The sequence below is a fragment of the Adiantum capillus-veneris genome, chromosome 29, assembly GCF_014529385.1.
Source record: "Adiantum capillus-veneris isolate H3 chromosome 29, ASM1452938v2, whole genome shotgun sequence".
Taxonomy (NCBI): domain Eukaryota; kingdom Viridiplantae; phylum Streptophyta; class Polypodiopsida; order Polypodiales; family Pteridaceae; genus Adiantum; species Adiantum capillus-veneris.
This window is the reverse complement of record NC_140959.1, coordinates 73,300,015-73,307,144: the sequence shown is the minus strand read 5'-3', so window position 1 is coordinate 73,307,144 and position 7,130 is coordinate 73,300,015. Positions and strand designations below refer to the sequence as shown.

The following is a 7,130-nucleotide window of genomic DNA, read 5'->3' as shown; positions in this document are numbered from 1 at the left end:
TCCAATTTTTTGAATTCTGTGCTTCACCAAAAGAAAGAGGTTCCTCAACATCATGTAAGCTAGACACAGCCAAAGCATAACAATTTGATGCATAAGATGCATGGCGAGAGCTTGAATGAGTTCGACTAGACAAAGATGCATCCAATTTACTGTCATACAATGTATGCACCAACCATTTTGGCATACCTTTAGCCTGCTCATTTTCAGCCCTTTCCGCATCAAGTACATCATGTACATCTGCATCAATAATAGACTGATCTGTAACATTTTTAAAAACCTCATAGACTGTATATTTGCCTCATCAAAATTTACATTCGTATTTCCATCACTGAAAAGAGGCAACAAATTGTCATAAATATCCTATGAGCTTACATTACCGTCTCTAGTACATGATAGCAAGGGCTGAACAGAATCTTTCACAAACACTACATCTCGTGAAACTAGAATATGCTTTTTTTGTGGATGATACAACCTGTAACCTTTTCTTTCAGCAATATAACCAACAAAAAACACATTTGGCAGCCTTAGCCTTATCATCCAATTTTCTAGGATGTGTTTGTGGCACCAACAAACCATATGCCAAACAACCAAAAACATGCATGTGCTCAATAGAAGTCTTTCTATCATGCCATGCTTCATATGGAGTAATAGACTGCAAAGCTTTTGTAGGACACCTGTTCATTACATAACTGGCACAGATGATGGCCTCAAGCCAAAAATAATGCGGAAAGCTTGACTTTTGACCATACATCGTGCCATTTTCGTAAGTGACATGTTTTCCCTCTCAACAACACCATTTTGCTGAGGTGTATAAGGAACTATACATTGGTGTTTTATCCCACGACTAGCGAGACATATACTCCCCCCCTCGATTGGAATGGAGGGTGCCATAGTACATTTCGATACATTTTCATCCATAGCCAAAAATTGTTTGAAGCACATAAAAAAATTGGACTTCGTTTTAAGCGGAAATACCCATGCATGCCTGGACTAATCATCGATGAAAGTCACGAAGTAAAGGTAATTCCCCAAGGATGGAGTTTGCATGGGCCCACAAACATCACCATGCACAAGCCGCAACTTGCATGTGGCCCTAACTGAACCATCCTTTGGAAACTTCGAACGCTGCATGTTACCCAAAACATAGCCTTCACAAACATGTTTGAGAGATGCTTCAAGAGGCGGTAAAGAAGCAACCATACCAGATTTCTGCAAACGCAACAAACTGCAAAATTCAAATGACCAAAACGTGTATGCCAAAGTTTTGCATCTGGAATAGCCTATGAATCCACAGCTACATTTGCAAAATTCTGCCCACACTTGTCATACAAAGTGAGATTATACAGCCCATGGCATAATATGTCAGATGCAACAATTTCATACCAAAACTGAGATCATGAACTGTATATTTGCCGTCCACAAATTTGACTACAAGTCCAAGTCTAGCAAGTGCAGATACAAGTGTGAAAGAACTGCCGTTTGTAGCAGTAAGCACAATCTTTCCAATTGCCTGAACCAGATAAGAGGCATTGTTGGCACAAGTGACAAAATTCCCATGAGGGATAGACTCGAGAGAGGTAAACAATTCATGATGTGAGGTAATGTGATTTGTAGCATCACTGTCCAAATACCACACATGTGAATCTGCAGCAACTGACATGCATGCATCATGGACAACAGGATTGTAAGTGCACTCTGTACTAAAAGCCCATTCTGCATCAACATTAGCATCACGGTCTCCTTTCACAGAAGACACAACAATGGCTACATTTGTAGTGGAACCAGCATTTACAGTGGAACCACCCTCTTTCTTCTTAGCCTCTTTGGCCTTCAACTTAGGACACTGCTTGATCAAGTGACCATTAGCTTTACAATAATGGCAAGGCATCTTCTTTTTGCCCTTATCACTAGAATTTCCAAACGAATTGTTGCCAGCAAAAGCATTAGGAACATAATTTTTGCCACTCACAACAGAACCATCATAAGAAGTGGCTACATTATTGTTACCATTCTTTCTTTGAGAAGCAATAAAAACCTATTCAACTGCACGCTGCCTAGTCTTGTTTTTACTGGAAAGTGACTCTTGCAGCAGCAATGTGCATAATGCATCAAACTTGACAACTTCAGAATTTCCTTGGGTCATAGTCTCCAAGTACTAGCAAAAGTCTGGTAAGAATCTTGTAAGGCATCAAGAATAGTCTGCACAAGGGAACTGTCTGAAATGACTTCACCTACAGAAATAAGTTGCTCGTTGATATCCTTGACACCAGCAAGGAAAGTGTCTGTATCATCTTCCTCATGCATAATCTTTGATTCCAGCTCTTTACACAGCAAAGAAATTTTAGTTTCATTGTGGCTTGCATAAAGACCCACTATAATATCCCAAGCTTGTTTTACAGATTTTGCTGAGCAAATGTGCAGAGTAATGGTGCGCTTCACAAACAATGCAATCAACGCATGAGCCTGCACATCCTTTACATCCCAGCGAGCTTGTTCTGTGTAGGAAAAACAACTCTAATTGGAGCAATCCTTGTAGCAAGACCTGCAACATCCTTAACATCGCCTACATCCTCAGAACCAAGACGTACATGAATGCCCTGCACTATATTCTGGACGCCCTTTGACACAAGAACATGTTGCATCATATAGGCCCACATAGGGTAATTACCCCCATCCAACCTATCCTCAACAACAACAAACATCTTGAACACATTTGTGTTGTTGTCATCCATGGTAAATACTGCACCTGATGTGAAAACTATGCAAAAAGAGGAGAAATAAAGCAGGAACAACACATGCTATACAACAAAAACTGTAGAAGATTGCAAGGCACCTATTATGAACAGATCGACACAGAGAAAAGTTTTGCACAAAATGACAAAATTGCTTGTGCAGACTTGCTGGAGCTGCTGGCGACTAAGCCCGGGAGGACGCAACCTGCTCTGATACCAATTGTTGGAATTAGGGTTGCAAGGGAATGCGCACAGCTTGGAGAAGACGAAGGAAGCGCAAGGCACACAACAGAGAGTATATTACTTAGTGTCCAATGGAAATATTGATAGCCCTAGAATGAATGGACATATATACAGGTCACGGGGAAAAAAACCTCCTAAAGAGGGAAAAAATGCCCCGGCGGTCCTAGTGTGCTCACACACATCACTAGCACATGGTAACACACACACACACACACACACACACACACACACACACACACACACACACACACACACACATAGAAGTTGTCCTTATATGTGAGATTGACCCTAAACCCTACATAAAAAATGTAGCTTGCATGAAGGCTATGGATATAATGGTGACAACTAACAAATTGAATCTAAGTTTTTTTTTGGGGAGAAGCTGAGACCTCAATTAGAATGTGATTCTCATACTCTCAAATTTTCAAGGGACATAATGTCCATATAAAAAGAGGTGGTCCTACGGTGTCTCATTGCCTAGTCTCACATTTAAGGGAGTGGCCGAGCCAAATGGCCAGTATGGTATAGATTGTGGGTAAGGGAATAGGCTCAAGTATATAAATGGTTGAATACACTCAGCTCTCTTAAAGAGGAACATGCTTTTATAATTTGAGCAAAGAGGGAGAGAGAGGTTAATAGCATGCATGATTCCAGGTCACAACCTCAATTTGGCTCTAGGTCCTTTTATTTGGCTTTGCGTCCTTCAATTTAGCATAACAACCAAAACTCCTACAAAAATAAACTACTAGGTGACCTTTCATTTCTATCACATTTTAAGGTGCCAATGGTGCGTAAGTGTACACAAACAATAGTGTACATGTACTAACCTGCTTGTGCATCATTATGATTTGGTGAACACTATTACTATACTTGTGCAAAAAACATAGATAGAGATCTGCAAGCAAGTGAGGCATATGTAGAGCAACATAGGCGAAAGGTCCAATCACATTCTTGATATTAAAAGAAAGTCAACTCATCTCTTCAAAACTTGAAGCTCTCTTGCTACATTGGAAACTATGAGCCCTAATAATTTTTTCACAACTCCACTCTTAGACATGAAAAGTTGTATGATTTTGCAATGAACTAGTTATGGACACTCATCTTTAAAAACTTGCTGACTTACCCAGATTGTACTTTTGCACTTCATAGCACTTCTATCAACCCTAGGTAGACCAAGGGGAAAACGTCCTTCCTATTATATAGTAGGTTATGATGTGCATTATTGCCAACTGTGAGAGCAAGGCATGGCAATAATGCACATCATAACCTACTATATAATAGGAAGGACAAAAAGAAGCAAGTAAGAGAGTGGAGTCGAGACATTGAATCCAATTGTGTTCCCATTGTTGAAACCAATTCTAAAGAACCCACTTCGTTGTAAAAACCAATATTGTTTCCATTGTTGAAACTAATCCTATAGAACCCACTCCATTTCAAACAAATTTTTATGATCACATTGACTTCTCTTAGCTGTCAACTCTTTCACACCATGCTAACTTATCTAAGCTATATAACCAAGCTTGGTAGCATTGCTAGACCCACACATACAAAAAGGAGGACTCTCTCTCTCTCTCTCTCCAACCTAATAGAAGATTATTGAACAAGATTAACAACTCACAAAAAATAATGTCTATGAGAAGCTCCCAAGCTTGGTATTAAAAAATGATTTGCATATATTCATATTTGTTAGAGTATGTCCAGAGGTTGTGTCATGCATCACTTTTAAAAATACAAGAGACTATACATGCAACAAGAGAGTATTGATAGTGTTTCACTCGGAGGAAAAGATAGTCCTATGAAAATAGTGGCCATGTTTCTTTGGTCACAGCAACTCAACTCGCGGGTCACATACTAGTCGAGTATGGAAGAGATTGACCTGCAAGGTCTACAAAGGTTTTAGGTGTAACCTCGTACGTTACAACTTACCAGCGAGGCTTGGGGATAGCCAAAGCGGGGGTGGCTTTATTATTTGGAGATGCCGCTCTTTTCAAGCAAGTTGATAGAGAACGGGATAACTCCAGGAGCGAGCTGCCAGTCACAGCGATGAACGAGCTGATTGGCGAGGGTGACCTCCACGATGGAAAGAGCCAGCGGAAGGCCTATGCAAATTCTCCTTCCTGACCCAAAGGGCAGCAACTCGTAGTGTTTCCCTCTTAAGTCCACCTCTTGCTCCACGTCCCGGCGATCTTCGAATCTCTCTGGCCTGAACTCTCCTGCCTTGGGCCACACCTTCTGATCCCTTCCAATGGCCCACACATTCACAAACACCACCGTCTTTGCTGGTATGGTGTACCCGTTTATTTTGCACTCTGCTGTCGATATTCGCGGGACCAGCATGGGTAGCACTGGGTGCAGGCGGGCCACCTCTTTCACCACGCACGTCAAGTAGCTCAGCTTGGGGATGTCTGCATCGTTGATCATCGTCTCGCCGCCAGTCCCGACATCTCGCGGTGCAGCCTCTCCATACAGTTTGGGTTTCTTAGGAGCTCAGCCATGGCCCACTCCAGGCTAAGCGTTGTTGTGTGAATGCCAGCTCCTATCATGTTCTAGTACAGAAGCACATCATCATTATCATCATCATTAGAATAACAGTACTTAGGTGCCATGTGAAAAGTGTAAGGACGCAATTGTTACCAGCAGGATGGAGTTAATATCATTGCGGGTGAGGCCGGTGTCCTGAATGGAATTCTTCATAGTACTGCCATTGGCATCATCCACTTCTTTGGAGATGAGAGATTGCAGAAGATCATCATAGGAGGAGTCTCTCTGCTTGCGGCGGTTGAGCAAGTCGGTGAGGGTCGTGTGCAAACGATCGTGCAGGCGTCGCATGCGGCGCTTTCGCGCAAAATCGAGGCACGAGAGCTCTGGAATGAGGTCTCTCAAAGTGGGGATGCTCAGCTCCAGCTCCAATTCCTTCACCAGCTCGGGCAGGTTCTCACCAGTGTGCGCAGTACTGTCCTCCGACTGCAACAACCGCATGATGACGTGACTATGTGCCGACCTGCCACCTCCTGCTGCCGGACATCCTCTAGCTCCTGCAGACGCTTGGCTGTAAACAGGCCTACCGTGCAAATCTTCCTCAGCTTCCGCCACCGTGGGCATTGCGCGCTGAAGATGATATCGCTGTTCTGCCCGTTGAGCTCGGCAGGGGGCCGATTAGCGAAGATCTTGTCATGTGTGTGAAGCACCACTCTGGCGAGCTCCGGGCTAGAGATGGCCACGGCCAGCTGCTGGCCCTAGCGTAGCCCCACAATAGGCCCGTATTTCTGGGCCATGTCCCGCAAAGCTTGGTGAGGCAGGCCTTTGAGCAGGTGCAAGTGACCGATCACAGGCCATGCAAATGGGCCTGGCGGGAACGAGTTCTTGTTCCCAAACAGTCGCTTATTAGTAGGCAGGCCCCAGTCAGACTGGGGCACCCGTCCTCTTTTCCTTTGGATGGCAGGCGGCCTCACACTCTCACACTACGCTATATCCCAACTGACGGCGAGTACTCCCAACGAATAGCCTGTCGTCAGTACTCCCAACGAATAGCCTGTAGCCAGGTGGTTAAGCGTGCGCGTTTCTCGTTGGTTGACAGAGCTCGAAGCCTGCGAACTGCTTTCGTGCTCTGACTTTTGGAGCATGGCGGCGCAAGAGAAAAGATGGCCGAGCTAGTAAGGCCGGCACTCTGACAAGGTGAGGAGACCAACTTTTGCTTTTCGTGCAGCCAATGAGAGCACGCCACCTCGGATGGGCCATGTTTTGCCCGTCCCAGTGTGACAGGGGCCTCAGCAGTGCTACTATAGATAGGAAACCACAAATGAACAGAATCCATAGCAACTCCTCTCCTTGCACTTGGAATACCATTAGATATAACCAGTGTGCCTGTCTTAGTAGGACGATATCACATATACTAGTATGTGACTCGCACGTTGTTGTGGCTAGAAAATGCATGTTTTTTATTTTTACAACTACAAAGGTGAAAAATTATATAGATTCTATTATTTTACATATATACACTCTCTTGAATTTCAAAAAAATGATTCACAACATCTCTCTATGGATTCTCAGTTAAAAATATACATGCAAGAGGCAACAAATATTCCTTTAATACCAAGCTTGATAGGTTCTCACACATTATATAGGATTTTCTAGCCTTTATTCAATGGATATAGG

General features: G+C 43.3%; 1 pseudogene; it reads right to left on the bottom strand.

The window, feature by feature from the left end:
* Positions 1-4,897: 4,897 nt before the first annotated feature.
* Positions 4,898-6,821, bottom strand: LOC147419400 (flavonoid 3'-monooxygenase-like; annotated as a pseudogene).
* Positions 6,822-7,130: the final 309 nt, after the last annotated feature.